Source organism: Condylostylus longicornis, unplaced genomic scaffold, assembly GCF_029603195.1.
Source record: "Condylostylus longicornis isolate FDR11 unplaced genomic scaffold, ASM2960319v2 ptg000017l, whole genome shotgun sequence".
Lineage (NCBI taxonomy): Eukaryota > Metazoa > Arthropoda > Insecta > Diptera > Dolichopodidae > Condylostylus > Condylostylus longicornis.
Window position 1 is genome coordinate 6,775,288 of NW_026577986.1, and position 26,799 is coordinate 6,802,086.

Here is a 26,799-nt window from a genome sequence, read left to right on the forward strand (position 1 = left end):
TCTTGTCAATGTAATATTTGCCAATGTTGTTTTACAGTATTAAAAGAACATATAGCTCCCGATTTCCGTCTGAATAAAGTAAGCTTGTCGTGTAGATAAGTTAAAAATTATTTTGTGGAGAATTAGCCTTCTTAGTACGTTTTGAGCAAAAAATTTTCAATTTTCTATTTCAAAAGGTTCAGAAATTTTGTATACAGACGCACAGAAGGACGAACAACCGGACAGAGTTCGAAATGCATTAAAAATTTGAAAATTTTAATAAAGTACAGAAATAAAAATACAAAGTATGGACTAAAAGTTGCATCTAATTTCAAAATATTTTTCAATTCGGTTTTATAGATAAGGTTTAACTAATACAGTAATTACGATTACCAGCAATTATAATAATCTAAGTATAAATTTTTTCAAACCTATTAAGAGATTATAAAACTTTTGAAGTTTCTGATAGAATTTCATCTTGTATAGAAATAACGAAGAGAGTAATTAAGATTCTAATACTCGTACTATACTTATACTAATTATGTTTAGTACAAAAAGAAAATGCTTGTAAAATTTTGTACATTTATTTATTTTATTTCATGGTGAATAATTTTGTCATTAAAACTCTTTATCAACATCAGTAGGTAGTAAAACAAAAAAGTGAGTATACAAATTAAAAACTTTTCTTTTAAAAATAAATTTTCTGTTGCATTTTATTCTCTCTTTACTCTTTTTCACCTCTTCACTCTCACTGTAATAAATAATAATGTTCTCCTATCACATTCTATTTTTATTTTATATTTAAAAAGTATATTACACCATTTTTCTTCTTCAATTAAAAAAGTTGAGTTCGATTTCTTTAAAAAACAAAAAAAAACAAAAAAAGAAAAGTTGTAACAGAAGAATTCTAGGAAATAATCGTAAGTCGTAATATTGATTGACTGGGATTATTTTAATGGTATGTTGAATTTGAGATTAAAAGTTGCGTGCAATGCATTTTAAATCAGTTAGTAAAGTAAAGGAGAAAAAAAAAAAATGAAAAAAAAAATAAGTAGTTTGTGTTCTAATCAAGTTTTTTTCTCTTCTTAAATGCTAGTTTTACTTTTTACTTTTTTTTTTTTTAATTAGAAAGTTGTTTTTTTTTCTGCTCGTTTGTTGATTTGTTTGTTTATAAAGTAGGAGAGCAGAGAAGATTGGAGCAATATAGTTAAAAATGAATGGACTATAAAAAAAAAAATGTGATTTTATTAAACATTACGTACGATGATGATGTGAAAGGAAAGAGAAGGTGAGAGAAAGAGAAAAAGATTACTGAGATGGAGTGGAAGGAATGAGAAAGAGAATTTAAAAAAAGAAAAGGTGGAATATGGTTTCAAAAGTGAATTACTTATGTAATAGAACAGGTTGTTAACACACGTAAGTATTATAGAAGAGGTGATTATATAAGACTTTTTTTTTTACTGTATACCTGTTTTTTTTTTTCAAAATGTAGTATAAAATATTACTTGCAATATGAATTAATGGATATAAAAATAAAGAAAGAGATAGAGAACTGATTGAAAGGATTAATTGCATCAAATCAAAGTTTTTTTTTTCTTCTTTTCATCTCTTTTTGTTTTTTGCTTTATATAATATGAAAATAATTCTGTGCCAATAAGAAATAGTAGCCTATAAGTCAGAATTATTTGAAACGAGAAAATAAAATTTGAAAATCTAAAAGTCTAGGGCACTTTTAAAAAAATTTTTAAGACGTTGTAGTAGGGATCCAGCAGGGTTCATATAATCAGCAAGGCGTATAGAATATATAGCTCAACAATGCTCCTAGAATTAAGGCTAATATTTCTATTCAAAAATTAATTTTTTTGTTTGGTTACGTGTTAGAGATCCTGTTACGAGTTTTTATTACTAGATTTTTCAGATTTAATCACGTCAAGTTAAGAACGAAATTTTGCTGATAATAAATTTTAATGGAGCAAAATTTATTGTACAGTACAATATTTCAATTATATACTAAATTGTACAAATTTGCAGATTTGTTTAACCGGGATAAAAGTGCATTGGGACCACTTACAAGGATCTTATGTTCGTTCTTACTTCCTGCGTGCAGAGTATGCCCTACAGCATCCACTAGAAGTGCACCCTACTGATGAACTCGAGCACTCTGTGAGGCATGGAAGATTGCAACTCAGACGTCGTGACAGCAAAACCCTCAAGTATTTTTTTTCTTGTACGAGCGAGTTCATAGCACTTTCATAAAAGTTGTACTGAGGTCTCAATTCTCTAAGCCATGTATAAGTATCTCAATTTTCTAAGCCCTGCCTATTGGCGTGCCCTCTATCTAGACCTTGCTTATTGCATATTGGAGTCTACTATCTCTAATTTTATACTAAGTCGACTTAGGTGATTTTTTCATGTTCCCACAGAATTATTGATACCATATATACTTACTTGCAAAACATTTAAGTTGATTTTTTTTCTTAATATATATCATAAAAAATAAAATTATGAAATAACTTTATTAATTATAATATTTTTTATCAGATAATTGCTAAGATTATAACTTATTGGAAGAATATTGTTGGTATTCTCAGAGAGTGCGATATATAGTTAATATTATTAAGTGATTTTATAACTAATTTTAAAATTTTTCAAATTAAAAGAAAAGGATTATTATAATAATTAAATGATTTTATAGAATAAAATGAACGTATAAAATGAGCAGAAAATTAAACTGTACCTGTTGTAAAGGTATAGTGTATAATAAAGGTATTTAATTATTTCTTTGAATATGAAAGAATTATGTAGGATTTAGTATGAAAATTATTGAATTTCTTAGGTTTTAGGAATATGTGTTTAGGTTAGGCCCACACGGTAACCGTCAATGGTAACTTATGCGGCATACATAGGGCAAAATATCCCGTTGTAATACCGCTGGATCCAAGAAAACCAACCGCCTTCGTGAGAACCAACCCGAGTTTTTCAGAAATCGAATGAAGTCGATGACATTTATAATTACGTTTACAAGTGTGAAGTTCAAATTTTAAAAATTTCTTAATTTTTTATAAGATTTTTGATGTTTTGTGTAAAGAAATGTTGAGTTTCTTATGTTTTGTGCATAAAATAAATTATTTTCAAAACTATTGACATGTTATTGTCGTATGAGTGAATATTTTATTTTTTTTATTAATTTGTTAGAACCTCACTCCTTTGCATTTTAAAAAATTCCAATGCTCAGATTGTTTTCTCAAATTTATTCACTAAAATTTTCTAATTATTCATTAAAGTCTTCAAGAACCTAATTTTAGTATAAAATCAAATTTTTTCAATTGCTAAAAAAATTTTGAAATAGGGAAGATGAAATCATAAAAATAAAAGTGAAAGTGAAATTAATAAATTTTATTTGGTTTTGAATTTTTTTTCACATTTTAAAAAATCATAGATTTAATTAGGAAATTGCGAGAGACCTTGATCTAAATTTTAATGAAAAATTTTTTTTTTTAAATTTTATCAGATATTTTCAATCATTATGTTTCTTGTTGATTCCACTTGCATCTTCTGAAAATGTAATTAATTTAATTGAAAATTAGTTCAATAATAAATTGAATAATTATTTCAATTATAGATTTTTTTGATGGTCTCAATTTTTGATGGTTCTTCATGAAATTTTTAAACTATAATAAGAGTATAAGATGATCTAATCACATTAATAACATTCCAAATGAGAATTTGATATTAAAAAGTACTGTATTTTTAAAAAGTGAAAGGGAGAGTTTTTCTTTAAAAGCTTATCCCTAATTATAATTAGATATAGTTTATTGCCTATGAGCCCTGAGATTTGATATACTCATAAAATTCTTTCCAATATACTTAATATTTTCTCAACTCTAATATACAAGGTAAACCTGTAACGTGGTATAATCTCTCGGAGGCGGAAAGATATGACAATTTTATGAACAACATTGTTCTTGAGGAGGGCCTCAAATTTAACTCTCGAAATCCCAGTTGAAAATTTTTGGTTTTGACAAAAAGGTGTAATGGTTATAACTTCCGTGATTATTAACAAATATAAAAAAAATTTAATATTCAATGAAAAACTGAATCGTTATTCTACCCTAAAGGTAAGTATTACATAAGCTAAATAAACTACATCAAAGATAAAGTGTAATCTGTTTGATTGAAAATAACGATTTTTCTTGGAAACAATCCAGTTTACAATTGAATTATCTGGGAAACTGGGCACCGTACATTTTCAAATTATAAAAAAAAAACTTGAATAGGGTAAATTTTTTAGTAATTGGCCACTTCGCCCTTAAAACTTATTCATGAAGAATTTTTAAACTATGAATGTCTTTAAAGACCCTCATAAACATATTATCATTGCATATTTTCGTAAAGCATCCTGAAAATAGTTCTCATAATCCTATCACGTATACAACTGAATACTAAAACCAGTGGTGAAAATTTCGAATTTTACTGGAAATACTAAAACCAGTTGTGCAATTTACTGTATAATGTCCCAAAATTTATTCCTCTGTTCTCTTACGATTCTTTAATCATTTTAACATTTAATTACATTCCATTACAAAATATTGAGAAAATTATAATTTTATATATTGTAATTTCCATTAAAATGTTCGTATCGTAAAATTTTTTGATAGCATTTGAGAAATGCTTATATTTATTATTAAATTTTTAATTTGTATTCTCGTCAATATGTTCTCGATTATTTAACCGAAGATCAAAATAAGTCAAACAAAGAAAATTTCATATGCGATTTGTAAGATTGTAATGGTAAGAATAAAATTATTTATGTTTTTTTTTTTTTTGAAATGATTATCTTCTTAAAGAGAATGAAAAGTCAATTTTCACGTTCAATAAAATTTCATTCCTAATTCCAATTTTGTCTGCTGTTGTTCTCCCTTCATTTCGAAAAAGAAAAAACCAACAAAAATATTCACCAAAAATAAAACATTTTTTTTCTACTAAAAAAAAAAGTGCTTTTATAAGAGAAGAAAATGATAAAAAAAAACAAAATCTATTCAGAAATTTTCATCATATAAGCATGTAGGCTAATCCACCCTTACCCTTCTATATTTCTATATAGTGTCAGGCTTCATACGTGCATAAATATAATATTTCTTTGGCATTTTACATTTCAATCTATCAAATGAATGCTAAAAAGAAGAAAATCCTCAAAAAGAAAAAAAAAAAAAAATTCTCGAAAAATCGACTTGAAAAATTCCATATGTCTATAAGAGGCTCATTCAATCACTCAAAGAAATTTATATTTTTTTTTGCTTTCAATCAATGAATATAATATTTTTGTATATATTCACATGTGTATATTTATATGTACGAGAACATGTAAGAAAATCAAAAACAATCGCTGGAAATTCATTTCAAAGTAAATAGTAGTGATATATGAATATTATGATATTATTAGAAAACCGTTGTATCAGTTAATTATAGGATGTTATTTATAATAATTATAATATTAGTATAATAAAATAATTAATTATTACTCGTATTACAATATTATTTAACTCTCCTAATATAGAACCCCCATTCCCTAGCCAATGATAAAAAAGAAAATATTCTTGATTGCCATATATTTTGCAGTAATACTGTGGTCCACAAACGGTTCTGACTCCATTTAATATTAAATTCAACCGAAATGGAATGTTATAAATTCAATTTGGGAAAGTTATAACTGCATATTATACGCTATAATTAAATAACTGAGTCCAAAGTATTTATGACTCAAACCAAAAATATATAGGAAATCTTAAACTAATTTAAATTAATATACTGAAATGCTTTTAACAACAATTTAGTTGAAAATTAAATAGGTACTTCTTGTTGATATATAAACAGGCATGGTTCTATTCCTTTCAGCGCCCTACGTGATTTTCAAAACTACACCCCTCCTTTTTCAAAGCAGGGAACAATATGCAATAAATAGTGTCCATTGCACATAATAATTGCGCCCTTGTTTTCCGGCGCTCATTGCATATGCTTACTTTGTATATATGGTAGATCTGTCACTGTATATAAATAACTTAAATTATTGCAAATTTCAATTTAGAATTTGATTCTTCTTACACACTCTCCAAAATTCAAAAGGTATTCTGACTATTGTTCATATACCATGAATTATTTTAAGTCAAGAATGTGCGTAATTAAGAATGAGCTGCCAATCAATAATATTTTGAAATGACTCTCCCTCTAAGTATTAATAAAACTCAACATAGACAAGACTCATAAAAGCTATGCTCCCCATAAAAGTTTAAATCAAAAACCTGAATTTTCATAAGATTTTATTTAATAGCAATAATTTTGATATTATTATTAATAAATTTTGAATATCAGAGTCTTTTCAGGAGTCAAGAATACCAGAGTCTTTTTTACTTAAATCTTTTATTAATTAATCTTGGTTAATCGTTAAGCAAAACTAGAACAGGACCCTTTTACACCAACGATATTTACTTTTACTTTCAGCTTTTTAAAAAAGTACTTTTTTATTTGGTTTTGTTCATAAGTATTGTTTTACCTTTAACTCTTGGTTGAACGGAAATTTTGAATTTCAAATTTTTAAATTAATTCATTAAAAAATAGTAAAGTTGTTCCTGCAGGTGGCCTTAAAATAGGCTACATTCGTTGAATAAATTTTTCTGATTTTGAATTAGAAAATTAAAATAGACATGCTTTTACAATTAAACTTAGAAATTCTTGGAATGTGGTGTACAAAATATGTATTAATATTTTGGTGAAATATGGTCAAAATGCAAATAAAATACAATGATTCACCATTCAGTTTATGAGTAAAGGTGAACACTAATGTAGTTCAGTGAAATTCACTATTGCTCACAACTAATAAATATTTTGAACAGTTGAACAAGTTTCTAAGAAAAGAGTGTCTATATGCACTAATTGTATTGAAAATATAAAAATTTTTAACGATTAATTTTGATGGTTATTAACCCTTTAAGTTTTGTTCTAATACAAATATTGTTCTAAAATGGAAGTTCAAACAAGAATGAAGAAAAATACCAACGGAATATTTAGTTTTTTTTTTTTGGTTGTATACATGACCTAGAATTTGATTGATTAGCCTAATTGTTGTGTGTAACATAATATTTTTATTTCAAGTTTTGTCGTTTTGTTTGTTAAAAGAATTTTGCCCTTTTCTGTCTCTCAAATTGTTTCTTAATATTTTGGAATTCATTTTTTTCTTTATTTTTTTTTTATTTTTAAGAAGATTTCAATGTCAATATGTGTGTAAGGATCCGAAAAAGAGGAAATAGTAACGCAAGAATTATTAAAAAATAATGTAGGCGCCATTTATTTTAAATAGGACTAATAATAATAATGAAAATAAATTTTTCAAATTTTGAGGTGTGGGAGTAAAGAATCGTATTTTGCGCCTTTGTTTTTTTTTTTCAATTAATTTTATTGCTTTTTAGTGAGAATCTGAGGAAAATTTAAGAATTAAAGGTCTTATAATTTTCAGTTGTTTTGACAGAAATTTTAGCTTTTACATTCTATTTTAACTTTTGACAAAAAATTTATTTTTAGGAAATTGAATGGAAAATCGAAATTCTTAGAATTTTTGCTTTGCATATTAACCAACACTAATGAGTATACTTTCATCAATGTAAAATAATTGGACCCCTTATTTAAAATTAATAATTTAATCATACATAAATTTACTTAATAAAACAAAATTTGTAGGGTTGCGGTTTTTGAGTGACCCCCATGCATTATATAATTTCTTTTTAAGTTGATAATAATTTTTAGATGTTATCTTAAATTTGGGGTATTTATTTAATAAAAATGATTATTTTAGTAATTTTCAATTAACTAGCTATATTATAAAATTCTCATTTTAATTATAAAAATATTAAAAATTGCATACTTTTAGGGAGGCCAGGAGGAAATTTTTATACAAGTTCATATAGTAAAATCGTAAAAAATACTTAAAATTCCTCACTTAAACCTCCAGAATTTCATAATTAGTGAATCGTGAATTTTTCTTAACTTAGTATCTTTATTAAGCGTTTACTAGATTTTGATAAAGAAAAATGTTGTAGATCAACTTGTCATACCTAAGTGAAAATAATGTTTTTTTTTTGTACGAAATCTGTAGAATTTCCTAACTTTTTATGAGGAAATATTATACTAAATATTAAGACTTGCATAATTTCAATTCATATAGGGTCGATAAGAAATTTAGCTTCAACATGAATATTATTGGGACAAATTTCTGGATTGTATATTTGCTTTAATTGCAATACCCAAGGTTAATTCCAATTAAAATTTTCATTCTAATGCTTACATCTACAAGTTGTTGGGTACTCTATGGTACTCCCGAAGCATTATGATAGAATTCATCCAGATAAACAAAAGGCATCAAGTGACAATATTCATTGGACAGTTTCGGACACACTGCAAATTTAAAAAATATTTTTATACTCATGGGCTTACATAATATTGTTATGGCTTTCAACAAATTTACATTTATAACTGTAAAACGTAATCTAAAATTGTCACATTGTCACATTTTATCGTATCGTGTGTTTTATTTTTTTTGTTGCTTGTTTTTTTTTTAATTTATTGTTATTAAAATCACAACATTTAAGTAATTTTATTTGTTTGTATATTGTGATTTTAAGTGCTATGAGTTTGACCTTTATAAAAATAAATGAAAAAAAAAATATAGCGGCAACCTTTTTGCGATTCTAAATTTTAAAATATGGTAAGAGACAATAAAAATTAAGAATTGAAAAAAAAAAATATTTTTTTTCTCTCCGAAACTTCCGATCTGATGCAATTTTTTTGGCAAAAAATTTTTATTTAATAAACTTATTTTAGCAGTTTCATAAAAAAAACAACAGAAACACAAGCTTTTATTATCATTTTGAACTCTTTTTTTTTTATTCCCATAAAAAAGTCAATAACATTTTTCTTAATTTAGTGATACTGGGAACTAAAAATAACAAAATAAAAAATTAAAAAGAAATAAAAGGAGAAAATTTAATTTCTTTTTTTGCTTTGCTTTGCTTTTTAAATTAAATGAATTGAACTGGTTAAAATTTATCGAATTTTTCGATAATCAAAAAAAAAAAAAGCAAAATAAAAACGAAAAGAGTCCAAAACAAAAGTTTATTTTTCGATAAAAGTTGAAAAAACTTTTCATATTGTGCACACTTACACACATACAAACAATTTGTATAGAAATGATGGTTATGATGAACTCAAATTGAATCAACCTCTTTTCTCTCTTTATTCACCTCTATTTTTCATTCATCATCATCATCATCATCATCATCAACGTCATCATCATTGAAATAAGCATTATCAATCAATCCAAAATCATTTTATATTTGCTTTTACGTTTTTTGATTTAAAAAAAAAACCTATGTGTACAATATTTATTGTATAAGTGTTTCCTAGCAGCTACCTCTCTCTCTTTGTCAAATTCAAAGCCGAAATTTGGTTTTTTTTTGGTAAAAACTTAAAAGAAGAAAAAGTTCAAGAACGTTACTAACTGGAATAAGTTTTTGTTATTTTTTTTTATTGTTATTTTTTTTTTCTTTATTATTATTTACACTATTAACGACGGTGATATTATTTTGAAATTAAAAAGTTCAATGCGCTCCAACAGTTTTGTAGGCATATTGAGAAATTAACCAAAAAAAAATTGTTTTTTCTTTTTAAACTGAATCCAAAAAAAAAAAATTATTTCTGTTGGATTTTTTCGAAAAGCTTTCAAGAATATTTTCAACTAGGTCGGAATATTTAGAATTGAAAAATCTACTTTTCAATTTTAACAGGATGTTAGATTGTTATTTTAAATTGTTGAGCTAAATTTTAATTATTGAATTATTTTTTGAGATATTTGCAGTATAACGGACGACTGACATGAACCGTAATCAAGAAAAATCTAGGATCGAGAAATGGTTCTCTTATACAACATTAAGAATGGCTCTGTATATATCTGGAAGGCTGGAATATATATATATACATGTATAAACTTCTACAATAGAATTTCCCTAGTATTTTTGAAACAAAAGTCTTTATATAAAAGAAATCTGATGCGGTCAGCAAATAACCGACTCCAATGTATATTATGCAGTTTTATGAAAGTGTTACAGAAAATTATCAAAATGTATTTAAACCGATTCCCTAAGATCTTAACATATTTCAATGTTATAGCAATTCGTCATTATATTATTTCATCACCATAACATTGATCTTAAAATCACAGAAAACTGGTGTTGCAAAGAAATTTCTTATCAGACTATGACATGATATATCATCGGTGCACAAAAGCCCTCACTCTTAGCTGACTGTCAAACAGATAATATCTCAGAGCTTTTTCAAGTAAAGAGATAAAGCTAAATTTATATAATAATAATAAGCTATAAGTAATTAATCTAGACAATCATTCCAATCATGCAAATTGCTCAGTAGATATACTAATAACTTAAAATTACCTACATGTTCTTATGTTTGCAAAATGCACTTCATGAAATGATAAAATGTCTCGCGTATGGTGAAATGTCTGGTCATCGTTTTAATCAATTCTTCTAAGTCTTTTCAATTTTGATAAATACTAGTAAGCGTTTTCTTAACATTTCTCGAAAGATGATAATTTGACTTTTATTAGAGCTTCACCTTGTGCCATTCAAATTCCCTGAGAAGATCGAGAGTAAGTTTCGGTAACAACTAGAACTCAATTATTAAATTTTGAGAAATTCCATCAATTACAGTTCCGCAGATATGAATTAAATTAAATTCAAGAAATCTAGTAGTAATTAATGAGGAAAATTGTATGCTACAATTCGAATTAAAATAAAATTATTCGGTACAACAAATTCCAAATATGTTCGATTTGGCGTTCTTAAAATAACTATGTAACTAACGTCTGTTAACTGTTTTAAATAATTACATTTCCCTTATACGACCCACAATTATTGATTAATCAATTTGAAATGTGCTTTTTACGTTCAAGTTAATTTACATTTTTTTAGTATTTACAATTTTTCTTTTTTAATTTTATGTTATTTTGCGGTGGCGGTGGTGTAACGTAATCGGCCTCTTAATTTGTTTTATACCCGGTTGAAAAGAAAAACACAAATCTTATTTAATTTTGTTATGTTATAAAAACAAAAAAAATTAAAAACAAAACATAAATAAATAATTAATTACGATGAAATCATTATCAGGCGTACAACCTAGTAAATAAAATATGTAAGTAAGTAAGCGGTAGAGTGAGAATGAGCGAGCGACTATTTTTTTTTTGATCAAATAATAATATCAAAAATAAAAATAAAACAATAAAAACTTAACAAAAACAGAAAAAGTTTAATGTACCAGCATTCAACCACTCACTGAGTTGAACTTTAAATTATTCTCTTAAATATTTTCATTCTCTCTGACATAATTCTGATGCGGCTCTTTAATTTTATATCTTATTGTTGTTGTTGTTGTTATGAAAATTTTTAACATATTAGTTTGGGTCGTTTTATAATAATTACAACATAGTAAATTAGTAACTTTTTTGATAATGATGTAATTAAAAATAAAAAAGTGTTTAAAAATAAAAAAAAAAGTAAGTAAATTTTTTTTTACAAAGTTTTTGTATATGGATAATTAATTTTTATCACTTTATTAAAATTAAACTAAAACTAAAAAGAAACTGTTGTTGTTAACTGAAATTTTTTTTTATATTTTGGGTACTTTAATAAAAATCAAAAGGGTTCAGTGACATTTTGTGTATGTGATACGTTGCAGATCACAAATTTTGTGGGAAAATAATATTTTGTGTTATACGAAGTTAACAGCAAATCTTTTAATTAATGGCAGAAGACAATTAATTTTTATAAAGCAAAAAGAAATTATGATTTTTAAGAAATTAAGTAATCTCAAAAAAATAAAATAAAAAAAAAATAATTAACCTTAATGTAAATTTTTGGTTTATTAAATAATTTTTTTTTCATAAAAGCATGCCATAATATCATAAGAGCGCAGCCTGAATGAACTCAGAACCATAAATGATTTTTTACTTAAACAATATACTTAAATTTTATATATTAACATTTATTTCTGGCATCCTGACTTATATCTGACCATTTATATAACAAGAATCAAGAAAATTATTATTCCACACATAATTGATATAGAAGATCATACTGAATTACATGGAAAATTTATTATGTACTATACAGTGTACCCATTTTATTAATGCAAAATTTGGTATTCATTCACAAATGTTCGAATATCAGACTTTGCTTATATGAAAGAAATAATTTTTGCCTCAATATTTTTGAAATGAACATTGCAATTTCATATTTAAAATTGCTTGAAGTTTTCAAAACAATAGGTACATTTTCAAAGAATTTCAGCAGATACTCTAGGGAAATTTGTATATTATATACTTGGATTTTGACTTCATTTTGACGGAGAGTACAGTAAGGCTCTGTTATTTATTGCAATTTAAGTATATATAAAATTTTGTATAATTGCAAGAATAAACAATATGTAAATTTTATTTAAACTGAAATTTATGAAATTAAACTCAGATGTGTTAAATGTAATTTAAAACAAGTAAAAACGTTTCAGTCGGTATGAACCGATTGAATTATACCCTACACCTTTCATTGTTGTGTAGGGTATAATTCTCAAACCTGTGAAACCATTCTATAGAAACTTCACGGATATGTCCGATCTATAACTGAACACACAACTACCAAGTTTCGTGAATCTGACTTTATTATTTTTCCAAATATTTAAAATTAGCTTTTGGAGTTGTATGGCAGGTACCCGAACCTGCCAAGCAATTCCACTAAAACTTCGCTAATAATATATCTGATCTATAATTGGACACACAACTGCCAAGTTTCATGAGTCTAACTTTATTACTTTTCCAAATATTTAAAATAAGCTTTTGGACTTGTATGGGAGCCACTCGAACCTGTCAAGCAATTCCACCACAACTTCAGAAATATCTTTGACCTATAATTGGACACACAACTGCCAAGTTTCATGAATCTGTCTTTATTATTTTTCCAAATATTTAAAATTAGCTTTTGAAGTTGTATGGCAGGTACCCGAACCTGTCAAGCAGTTCCACTAAAACTTCGCAAATATATCTGATCTATAATTGGACACACAACTGCCAAGTTTCATGAATTTGACTTTATTATTTTTCCAAATATTTAAAATTAGCTTTTAGAGTTGTATGGCAGGTACCCGAACCTGTCAAGCAATTCCACTAAAACTTCGTAGGTATATCTGATCTATATTTGGACACACAACTGCCAAGTTTCATGAATCTAACTTTTTTATTTTTTCAAATATTTAAAGTAAGCTTTTGGACTTGTATGGGAGCTACTCGAACCTGTCAAGCAATTCCACCAAAACTTCAGAAATATCTTTGACCTATAATTGGACACACAGCTGCCAAGTTTCATGAATCTGACTTTATTATTTTTCCAAATATTTAAAATAAGCTTTTGGACTTGTACGGGAGCCACTCGAACCTGTCAAGCAATTCCACCAAAACTTCAGAAATATCTTTGACCTATAATTGGACACACAACTGCCAAGTTTCATGAATCTGACTTTATTATTTTGCCGAATATAAAAAATTTGCTTTTGGAGTTGTATGGCAGCCACCCGAACCGGTGCAGCTATCTCATTAAAATTTTTAGAGCATATGTAGGATATAATTGGACATATGTATACAAAATTTTATATTTGTACCTTTATTAGTTTTTGAAATAATTAAAATAAACTCTTTGAGTTGTATGGCAGCTACCCGAACCTGTTGTCCGAATTGGTCCAATAACAATAGGGTTCGTCCTTGGCACAAAAGAAGCAACTTGTGAAAGTTTGGTGTCGATTGCATTATTCGTTTTTGAGTTATCGTGCGATCGGACGGACGGACGGACGGACGGACGGACATGTCTAAATCAACGCAGAATTTTACGCTGAGCAAGAATATATATATATGTCCATACCGCAGATGACCCCTTCAAGTAGTTACAAACTCCATACCAAAGTTAATATACCCTTCACGAAGTGCAGGGTATAAACATCCGAAAAATGCATTTTTTTCATCTTTTTAAATACATTTAACACGATTTACTGGCAGAACTATGTGTGATAGAGGAAAATGTTATGTGGTTAAACTTCTACATAGATGTCATCGTAGTGCATCGACAAAAGGAAGACATAATAATTTTGATTTTAACGAGCTGTATCTCGAAAACTGTGGTTCAAATCAAATTAATTGTGAGACAGAAAATAAAGAACAATCAATAGCCTGCAAGGTGAGCTCCAAATGATAGCTCTATATTGCATGATTCTGAAATTATAAGCATTTATTTATATTCAGAAAAAGACTGGTACATTTTTTTTTCAACAGGCTGTAGCTCGAAAACATGTATATCTACACCACCCTCATACAATTTTTTGGTGGAAATTGATCAAAGAATCATCCCGGAAATTATTTGTCACCTTATGCGAAATATTCTGTATAACTAGATTTTTACAAGTGTTATTTTTGTTTTGAAAGAAAACTGATTTTTAAGTTAAGTTCAACATATTGTCTAAGTTTTTGTTTTAAATCAGTTTAATTTATTTAAGTAAAATTTTAATATTTTTTTCTTTTAAATCTACAGAATTAGAAATTTTTATTATTAACAATAATTCATAAACTTTTGATATATTTGACTTTTAACAATTAAACTACATTATTCCAAAGTAAACTTATACATACAATTATATAATTATATACGAAAACTTTTGACGACCCTATATCTTAATAAATGTCGTCTTCACGCAATAAGCTGAACAGGTTTTTAATAAATTCAATCATTTTGATTGGAATAAAGGCACTTGAAAACTAACCACATCAAAGTTTTGATTGAAAATTTTGATTAACTATGGGTTTTTGTTAAAACAGATTTTTTCGACATTCAATGTTCCCATTTCCCAAACTTTCTATGTAACAAATTTTACACTTTAAATAGAACTTATTAATTCGGTTATTATATAGAATTTGTAAATATTGAATTCAACCGGAAATGTGATGAGAGGAAAACAACTCATTTCGTGGCCTGACCGACGTATAAGAATTTCATTTTGCTAATAGGAAGCCATTTCATCAACCACTTTTGCTTTTACTTTTTGGTCCCTTTTTTATGCACAATTCTAAAAAGTTTTTGAAAAAAAGACTTTATTAGATTAATTCTACCCGTCCGTCCGCCTGTTCGTTCGTTTATTCGGTCGTGAGCATGTTTAGAACACTTCTACACCCTTATAAATAGAAAGGTAAAATTTCATTAGAAGAAATCTGTTAGAAGAAAATTTTTTTCCTTCTTCACTCCCTCTCAAGTTGTCACCTCTCAATATATTTCTCAAATTGCAACCTTCCTCAAATTTTATAAATGCTAATAATGGTAAATGCCATGCCATTCAAAAACATAATTATTATTCTTAACCCACGCAATTAACATTTGAATTCGAGCATTACTTTAATGCCTCTTTAATTTTTTTTCGTTTATATATTCAATATTGCTTATCCTAAAAGTATGCAATTTTGAAATGTATTTGTACATGAATGAAAGTAATTTTAATAGTAGACTAAATAGTTAGATTGTATTTAAAATCAGTATTTTTATTTGTTGACAGGAAAAGTGCTATATAACAAAGCATTGGTTTGATCCAAAGCTATTTATAAATCATTAATGTTTTGTTTTTTGGTACAATAGGAATTGTGCAAATTTTTTGATTATTTGATAAAACAAAAAAGTGTAAAATAGTTGGTGTAATAGGGTTCAGTTTTAAATTTTTTAGAATTTGAGTACGTATATCGAATAATGTGCGTAACCATAAAATGATCAACTGCGATTATTCAATTTTTTAGATCACGAGAAACTAGTCAAATAATTTAAAATTTATAGAGTCAAAATTTTTTTACTTTTAAAACTTTTAACGCTTAATTTCATTAAGCTTATCAATCTTCAATTCACGCACATACCACCTTTTGGGTTTATTTATTTTTACCGACCGTATTGTGTATACAATATGTATAGGTTATGTGATGGCAACAAATTTTGCATATCGAGTTTTCGGTGAGAACGCATTTCTCCATGGTAGGGAATTGTAAATAAACTATTTTTATCAACCTTTGGGTCTTTCGGTTTGTCTGTCTGTGTGTGCAAACTTGTATCTCAAGTTCAGCTGAACCGATTTTGACGAAATTTTATATGTGAGTTTATTTCGATTATGATCCGGATTGATAAACTTTTGCGATATATCAGGCCTCGGGAACTGTATTACATTTTTGATCATTATAAAGAAAATATTCAACTGATTTCATTGAAATTTAATATTTAAATTTGATGTATTAAAGCAATGAATCCATAAATTTTTTGGAAAAATCAGGGCTCGAAAACTGGTCTGCGGACCGATTTTACATGTTTTATCGTAACTATACGGAACGAATTGATGGGATTTCTTGATATTTGATATTTGAGTTCTGGTTGTTACGGAAACTAACTTGCAAGCATTTCAGGGAATTCGAGTAGCACAAAGCGAAACTCTACTAAGAGCCAAATTTAGATTTTTCTAAGTTTGTTAACTATAAGCTTATCAATGTCCTAAAAATTGGAAAGAAGTATTTAACAGACATTTTTATAATATTCTGTAACACTTTCACTTAACTAATCAATACACATTGCGGTCGGTTATGTGCTGACCACATCAGATTTTTTTTCATTGTTAAATAAAATCGGAATGAAAATTTAACGCGTTTTGAATTTTCATTTTCGAATAAAATTCTCTTAATAAATCATTGCATAAGGGTTTTTTTTTTCAATTAACTTTTTTATTTTACTCAATATTTTTTTATTTTACAATTGGTTCGGTATACCGAAAATAATGACTTACGCATTATTTACTTATGAATATGTAAAAAAAAAAAGATAATGAAAATTTTTTTATTAAAAACACGTTCCGTATTTTTAATTTGATTTAGCGCGCGTACTTCAAAAAGGTGTTACCTTTCCGGTTCTATTTTATTATTATTGTTATTTTTTTTTTATTGAAAAAATATTTAAAGTTTCGTGAGAAATTTTAAACTAGAAAAAAAAAAGCTTTAATAATAATTGTTGCTATTATTGTAGAAATTCTACGCAAATTAAGTGTGATTTCTTCAAAAATTTTGTTTTGGTTTTTTTTTTTTCTCAGTGTATTTGTTTATGAGGGGGGGTGGGGGGGGGGAATTTTAAGTATAGAATAATAAATTTAATCTTGTGGCTTTAATATACATAAATGTATATACATATGTTTGTAACAATATTCGAATTAGGTAGAGGTGGGTATAATTTTGAAAGAGTTTTAAAATTTTGTGTGTTTTTTAAAAAAAAATTTTGTTAAAATTTTGAAGGGTAAAAGTTCAATTACGTTTTGGTTACTCGACTTTTGGTTATATAAGTTAACAAGTTTTAAAGTTAACAAGATTTTTTTTTTTTATAATTGTTAAGTCAAAAAAGTAAAGTAAATTTAATGAAGTAATACTTAAATAAATATAGGATTTTAAGCTTTTTTTTTCTTTTTGAAATTAGAAGAATATTTCTCACATCTAGACAAATGAAATAACCAAGGAAAATATGTTAAGCAAGCATATTTAAACTGCTGCACGAACAATTTTTATCAGCAAGTTTCAAGAGAATGAGTATAATTTGAATTTGCTAATTTTTGCTATAATCTAAAAGCAACTAGAAATCTCTAAAATTAAGATGAATTATTGAAAACAATATTTTCGATAAGAATGTCGAAAAATAATGTTCAACCCTACTTTAAGACCGATATTTACATACCGCATTACATACAGTAAGGAAGGTTATGTGCGATTACACCAAATTTCGCATATCAAGTTTTCAATGAAATCGAACTTCTTTATAATAAATATATATTTCTATTCTAATATTTTTAGTAAGATAGATATCTTAAGCCTGTCGGTCTGTGTTTACACTCGCGTGTATCTAAAGAATCTGAATTATTTTAGGAATATCAGGGCACGGAAGCTGAACTAGAGGCCAATTTTACATTTGGTATTGTATATGTATAAGGAAATAATCGTTGGAATTTCTGGCAATTTAATAGTGAGGTTTCTACTCGCTATACCGGAAAAATTAACAATTTTTTCCGATAATTCAGACACCATAAAGTGAATTTCCTGTTAGAGTAAAAAGTACATTTTTCTAAGTATGTTAGCTAAAAGTATCTTGGTAGTAGTAAATTAAATTAGTAGAGATATTTGAAATTAATTTTAAAATAAAATTTTAATTATGCCAATCAGTTTAGCAACTAAATTGCTGTTCTTATTCACTTTAGATTCACTATATATTGTACAATTGTAGTATAATACAGTGTTAAGTGTTATAAAACTACAATTATATTAAGTATCATATGATACAATTGAAGTTGAGTTTGAAATTAAGTGCAAAATTTTTCTATACTTTGCAATAACGTATATGCTTGTGTGATTTCGCAGAGCTCATGCATATTATAGAGTGGGAATACTATTTTGATTTAATTTCTTATCTTCTAAAAATCTGAAACATAAAAATTATTCGATAATATCAAAGCTATAATTATAATTGCGTGATTTCTCGCCAACTTTCTAGCCGTGAATTTATCAGTTGTTCTTCCGTTCTTGCCCTATTTTTTGTAATTTGTAGTTAAAATCTCATATTAAAGTGATTTAAATGTGATTGTTTGACATAGCGATCTATTTGGCTGATATATCAAATTCATTATTCATTACATTAAATACAATAAGTTTGTATGTATGTCAATAAATAACCATTTTTAATTACATATTAATATGATTTGAAATGGAATTAAAACAAATATAGAATAAAATTTTTTTTTTTTAAAAAAAAGCTCTTTAAAAGTCTATTAAATTTAAGATTTTTGTTATATTAACCATATTGCCAAAAAATTTATAAACTCATAAATGTGAATAAAATGTGCCTAATTTCAAATTATTTCCATTAAAAAAAAAAAACTATTAACCTTGAAATTCTATTCTATTTACATTTATGGTCAGTAACCTCGTAAATTTAATATTCTTGTATACAATAATTTATTATATAGGTATATAATTTTTGTTAAATGAAAGTTGTTTAACCACTTTAATTAAAGATTATTAAAATTTTTTAAATAGAAATTTTTGCCAAATTTTCATTTATAACTTGTTAGAGAATTCTATGAGAAAAAGCAAGAGTACAATGATTCATAACACTTACTTAATTTCGCACAATCAAATATTATTAGGGCTATAGTTTTTAAAACAAGTGATAGAGATTGCTTGGCTCAAGGCGGTAGCTGCCATACAACTTAAAAAGTTATTATCTAAGAAATTATGGGGCGCATAATTTTGAAAATGTGCACAGGCAAATGTATTGTTATATTTGATATGAGCCGTTGATATTTCTCGACTGAATTTGGTAACTGCCTTTGGTTTTGTATACAACTTTATAAGCTGTTTTATAAGAAATTCGGTAAACTGTCTATACGTATAAAATGGAAGGTATAAAATAAATTTATGCATTATGCATATCCTTAAATAGAAATGGACAGGTTAAAGTTATAATAATATTATACACGTATAAGTCAAATTTTTTTTGGAGAAAATTTTATGGTGTTTCAATTCAAGTTGGCAGATAATTTTGTTGTAATGAAAGATATAATTAAAGAAAAACTAAAATTTCAGAAATTATAAAATTTATTTCGTAGTATTTTGATTGAATTCGTATTGGGTCTCAAGAGCGTTTCATTATGCAAGTTGTGCATAAAATAAGAATATCTTAATCACAAATAAAATTATTAAACGTAACGTATGGGAGTTTGTATTATGACATTAATCATTTCCTGGAAATATTTGCATAGTACCAAACTTCAGTTTACAGCACATAAAAAATGTACTAATATTAGCAATTCTTCTAAATTTTATTGATTTGTTTCTTATCAATAATACATGCCCCTTAATTTGATAAACTGATTGTATAGAATTATTTTTAATAATTTAACTATGATCAAATAGTATCTATATGATCGATCAAAGAAAAGTCAAAGATTAGAGAATGTAAACCTAAAACTCTGTATCTTGAGAAGCATAAATCGAACGTGTATGTGCTTATACATCGTGTACGATAGTAGCAAATCAAAAATGTGTTATGAATTAATTATTGTAAAATTATAAAAGCTACTAATTCAATAATAAATTCTATTAAAAAAATTAAATCTGCAAAAGTCACTACTCGATAAAAATCAAAAATTTGAAATTTAATAAAAAAAATATGTACAAAACAAGCTGATTTCAAGTACGAAAGCATGACACTTGAATTAAATTCAATATTTTGACATTTTAGTTAAAAAAAAAAATCCGTTCCGTAATATTTTCCTCTCTATTCAATTCTGAATTAACTTTTCTTAGGCAACAAATGTCTCCATGTAGACATATATATTTATATATACATACATTCACACCTATAAAATTCCTGGTAAAAAAAAAAGGTAACAAAAAAATCCAATTTGTCATTTTCTATATGTTCTTTTTTTTTTGTTTTGTTCAGTAATTTTTTCTGTGCCGTGCGCCAGAATAGAAAAAATAAAATTATAATTTTATCGTGTATACTCTTAAAACCAATTCAAATGGAACGAAGAACTTGATAAGAATTTCCTAAATAAAAAAAAAAAACAAAAAACGCATCTTGAAAAATAAATAACAAAATTCTTGTCTGCTTTTTATTATTATTATTTAAAAATAAATAAAAAACTGTAAAAAAAACAAGCAACAGAATTCAATGTAATAAAAAAAAATTAAGACCAGGAAGAAACTCAGAAGCACAAAATCAAAATACACATACAACAACAAAAAAAAAGACGAATCACTGAAAGGGAAATTCGTTCGTTTTTTTTTTCTTGTTTTGCTTCCAACATTTGAATTTGAATGATAAGAGCACCTTCATTCCAAGAATAATCCTATCATTTTTATTTTCAAAATAAATCAATGTTTTTCAAAGTTTTAGACGGTATGAGTCATTCTGACAAAAAGGTTAAAATTTTTATCAAAAAATGTTGAAGAGATGAGAAAAATTTTTCATTTTTTTTTACGTTATTAAAATAAAATTTTTAATTTAAATACAATACGGTCGAATATTTGTTAAAATCTCTAAAAAAATTGGTATTTTGTGGGGGGTTGTAGGTAATTTAACTTTTAAGCTAAAAAGAGAAAAAGCTATTTCGGGAGAAGAGAATTTTTAGACCATAAGTTTTCCTTAAAATTGAAGGCGATTTTGTTATTTCCCAAAAGAATGCGTTTTCGTATTTTGAATTTGAAACTTTTGTATATGTATTTTAGGACATTTTGGCTTTTTAATCCTATGAAAATATCAATTTTTAAAAGAACCGCAATATTTTAATAAGAATGTTAAGGGAAGAATTGGATTTTTGACGATAATCTCACTTAATTTCGAATTTTTAGAATATTATCACATTGCATAGTATATTTATCTAGAATGTATTAGCAAGAAGTCTCCTCGTCTTCAGTATTAATTCTAAAAACCAAAGTATTATCTAATTGACTAAAATTAATCTTATTTATAAATAATATTATTGAGAAAAATCTAAGAGATTTTAACATTAAAGAGCTTAAAACTAAAAGAAGAGTGAGATATTTTATACAAAGGAGTATTTTAATTTGCATAATTTTAGGATCATTCTAAAAAAATTGAAACTTTTTGTAGAATTGCAAAGTTTTAAATGTAAAATAATAGCTTAGATTAGACATAATTTTTAAAATTACTTAGTTTTTTTTTTATGAAAGTTCGGAGAGCTGTTACAAAATGAACTCTGCAAATTAATTTCCAAAATCGAAAGCGATGGAAATTTTATGAAATTTATACCCAAAATATGTTAGTCAACAATTTTTTTGCCCACTTAACTGAGTAGCAATTATTGATTTCACAGGTTTATAATAGGTTTTGTAATTATTTGTTATTTATAAGGCTTTGGCCCATTCTCTATATTCTGAGCTATAATTTCTCCAGTTTATATAAATATTGCCCCAATATCTGTAGCTACGGTTTTATAAAAAGTCTAAGAATCACTGTTAAATTAAATAAATAAATAAAAAAATCATTGAAATGTTAATTTATTTCCCTTGTTGTTGTTGTTTTTTTTTTTCGTCATTGCTGAATGTTTGAGTTTTAGAGAATTCTATAAAAATTTTTTAAATTTTTATGAAAATCTTTCCGTAATCTAGTACGACTTACGAGTAAAGGTACCTAGCTACATTCATATTATATTTTATTGGAATATACTCGTTTTTATAATTATATGAATAAGTAGGTATACATGTATATTTTTTGGAGCAAAACCTACACAATATTCTAAATAAGAAGTCATCAACATGAATTGTATATAGATTGGAATAGAGTAGCGAATAAAAAATGTAGTGAAAGATTTTATTTTTTTTTTTGTTAAATATGAGTGAATTCAGGTTGGTGAATTATTTATGGTGAATAACATATGAAACTTTGTTATATATTTTTTTTTTCTTCTTATCATTATTATTATAATGGTGATAATCCGACCGAGTCCGACTCGAATAAAATATTCAACAAAAAAAAAAAAAACAAGCAGAAAAATTATACAAATCATGGGTTTCTTATTTTCGTTTTTGTTTTTTTTTTCTGCACTTGGAGCAGAAGTAGAAGAAGCTATTATGGAAATTTAAAGAGTTAAAATTATGTTAGATTTGAATAATATGTAAAAAATGTTACTGGCAATTTAAAACGTGGTTTATTTTAAATATTAATTATTTTAATCTTTTAATTCATGAAGATTCATATAGTTAATTAATGCAGACTTTATGTATATTCTAAAATTGTTCAAGATGAAAAAGTGAAATTTTGTGGAGAACAAATCTTAGGTACAACCTTTTTCTATAAAACAAAAAATTTTTATGTGATCAGTTTAGAGCTCTTCATCAGAAAGACAGTACATAAATTATTTTTTTTATAGATACCATATAAAATTATAAAATGAATTAAGTTTCACCTCAAATCGGTTTTACATTAATTTTCAAAATAATTTTCCTATAACACAACAGCACGAATGTGTTTTCCATTTTAACAGTTTGTTTATCGAAGAAAAGCGTTCGGAAATAATCCACAAACATAGAAATATTTCATTTTTCAATTCCTTCTTAATTAATTTGTTGGCAGAATAATATTCTTTTTAATATTTCTCCTAACTTTATGCAAAATAATTATTTTTCAACAGATTGTTTCAACAAAATTATGAGATACATCAAATACAATTTTGTACCAGAAATTCAATTTCTCTTTTGCGTTAATAAGAAAAGGAAATGAGAAGAAAGTGCAAAGTTGGGTTAAGAAATTTTTGTTCCAGTAAGAGATTACAATGGAAAAACGAAATTTCGTACCATACTATTTCAAAATTACTCATTCTTTCGCTATATTAGAACCAATAATAAGAGCTAGAATTTTAATAGGAATTGAAAATTTTATCAAATATTCAAAGAGTACATATAATAGTGGTAGATTTATTAAAAGGGAATCATGGGATTCATGGTTTGCCATTTTTCAAGGGGATAGTGTGACCCCTTGAATTATAGAATTAAATTTAAAACAAGAAAAGGAAGACGAACGTTGAATATTTTTGGAAATACTACCGAAACATGAATACCTTGTGCAATTAATGAACAGAAATTCATGTTAACCAAATTGCCAGTAACATTACGTTAATTTGTACATTTCAATACATCCATACATTTTGATTTAAATTATAGAAGTACAAATATATGTCATAATGTTCATATAAGAATATATATATATTTAATACAATTTTTTATGACAACGGAAGTTCAAATATTTATGATGGAATTAACTTTAAAGTTAATAAAATCTTAATATTGTATAGAAATTTTCATGTAGGAATCAGTTATTATAATATATAGATCTATTTAGAACAGTTTTTAGAGAAGTTTTTGAAATTTAAAATTTTTGTCACATTTTATTACAACAATACTAAATTATATTACTTAAAATGTTATTTCTGAATGGGTGTAAGATTAGTTGCAAGTTGAAATATCGATAAATAATTTTTAAATTAGTTAAAATGTTTGATTTTATTTTGGCTTCCTGGAGTTTCTATTTTTTCTTAAATTTCATCGATAATTATTATGTAATCTTAAAAAAAAATATGATTATAAGTTAATGTTAATGAAAATTTTTTTAAAAGAAAGCCGGGAAATTTATTGATATTACATATTATGTAGGTAAGATTTGTTATTAAGTAGGCACAACCATGGTATGATTTTTCTAGGTAAATGATAAATTATGTGCTAGAAAAATACTATTCTCGTGGGCAATGTGATGCAATCTTTTTCATTTAATATTGAACCCTTGATTAACTCTATTTCTGTCAACACCGATTATGTAATTTTACCTTCTTAATTCTTAAATTTTAAAGAATTTTTGGGTAAACAATGCAATTAATGTTGAAGCGTAGAATTTCTTTTATTCTTGATTTCGATGTTCCAACTTTTAAAGGAATTTCAAACGCAATTGAATATTGCTTATTTGAAACTTGAATTCGATTTTTAGAATAATAAAAAGCCTATAATTTCAAACAACTTTTCTCATGAAAGTATCATGGTTTTTAGCACTTTTCCAAAAAATTTTTGAAAAAAAGTGCTTATTAGTTTCACTCTGTTCGTCCGTCCGTCCGTCTGTCCGTGTGTCTGTTTACAAAACTTCTACACCCTTAAAGATAGAAAGCTGAAATTTTGTGTGTACATAGATCTTTACTAGAAACTTATTTCCGTAGAACAAAATTTTTACCTATCTCCCCCCCTCTAGAAGTTATACCCCCCCAAAGCCACAAAAATGGCCCATTTTAACTATTTGTTGCAATGAAACCATAAGCATTTTTGAAATTTTGCAAACGCAGAAAGGTAGTGGCTTGCTTTCCCTAGCGCGATATACTATAGTTAAACTTTAGAAAAATAAAATGGCCGTTCAAATTTACAGTTATCTAAAGTCCTTTTTTTCCAAATTTTTGATTTCGTTTTTCTTCTAGACCCCAGCCTGTAGAAGCTTGAAATTTTACGGGGTTTTAGACATTAACAAATAATTCATTTCGTTAGAAGGAAATTTTTTTCCATCTCGACCCCTTCTCAAGTTATCGCCTCTTGAAATTTGTAAAATTTGAATTTTTGACACCTTATATTTCCGAAACCGCAAGTTTTTTCCAAATTTCTATAAACAGAAAAAGTTAACGTTAATTCCATGACATTAAAAAATATAATTATTTTTCTTAACTCACACAATTAACCCTTAAAATCGAGCATTATGTTAACCCCTCTTTATAATAATTTTCGCTTTATTTAAAAGACTGCATAAATCGTTCATCCTAAATATATGCAATCCTAGGAATAGCTTTGAATATGAATGAAAATAATTTTAATAGTGTGATAAGTATACATAGACTGTATTTAAAAGCAGAATTTTGACTAGTTGAAGGGAAAAGTGCTACAATACAAACCATTGGTTTGACCCAACTTTATTTAATTGTCTCTTAATAAAACTTAAAAAATATACTGGTAGTTTTATAATGAAACAAAGTTAATTTGACCGGCACCAAAATTAATTTGAAGAAAAGAGCAAATCCGACATACTTTTTTTAGAAAAATTCAAAAACTGTACAAATTTCGTTGTGGAACTATTTTGAAAATATAGGTCATGCGAATATTAACTCCGAAAAATATGCTGGGGAAGTGGCCGTACAGCTCATTAAATATGACATATGTTAAAAAGATTTTAAGAAGCACTACAAGTTTTACGGAGATGTAAATGTATAAATTTGTCCTATGTGTTCGTAAATTCAAAATAGACCTTTTAAAATATGCAAATGTGGTCTTGTGTCATAGCATCAAATGGTTGGAAATTGAAATTTTCATTTTTTCCTGTTTAAATTAGATACGTATGGCTTCCGATTAAACTGCCAATTACTTATAAACAACATAATCCGAAATAGCTTTATATTTCATCAGCTTCTCAATTGTTTTCTAGAATGGCTACGATGTTTTTTATAGAATTGGTATGGTTTCGAAAATATTTCTGATGCATTGACGCATCAATGTACAGCAAAGCAATTAAAAATAAATTTTAGAAAGCACATGTAGGATCTTATGTGAATGACACACATACTCCTTGAAAATTAAAATTTTACTCAAAAATTAAATAAAGAGCAATTTAGTTTACAATTATTTTATATATGAGCTTATATGTAATCTGAAAATTTGGCACGTATTAAATTTTATGGTATAGTTCTTACTAACGTCCTGTTATGTATGAATTATAAGAGTTAAAAAAAACTTTGAAAATACTTTTTTTTGTTTTTTTTTTTTTGTTGGTACTTTTAATCTTTCATTTTCAGAAATTATCCCACAAAATATCATGATAATTTTAAAGATTATACCTAGGGCTATAAAGAGATCATAATTATTATTTTAAAGTTTTCATTTTTTTCAAAAACCTTATTATGAGTTTACCAGAAAAAAATAGTAGTCCTATATTAGGATACATCGAACATATTATATGTATAAATAACTGTGCCGATAATTACACATTTTCGTATATATTTGTATACATATTAATTTTTCTTCAAACATATATGTATGTATGTATGTATGTACGCAAGGATGTAAAT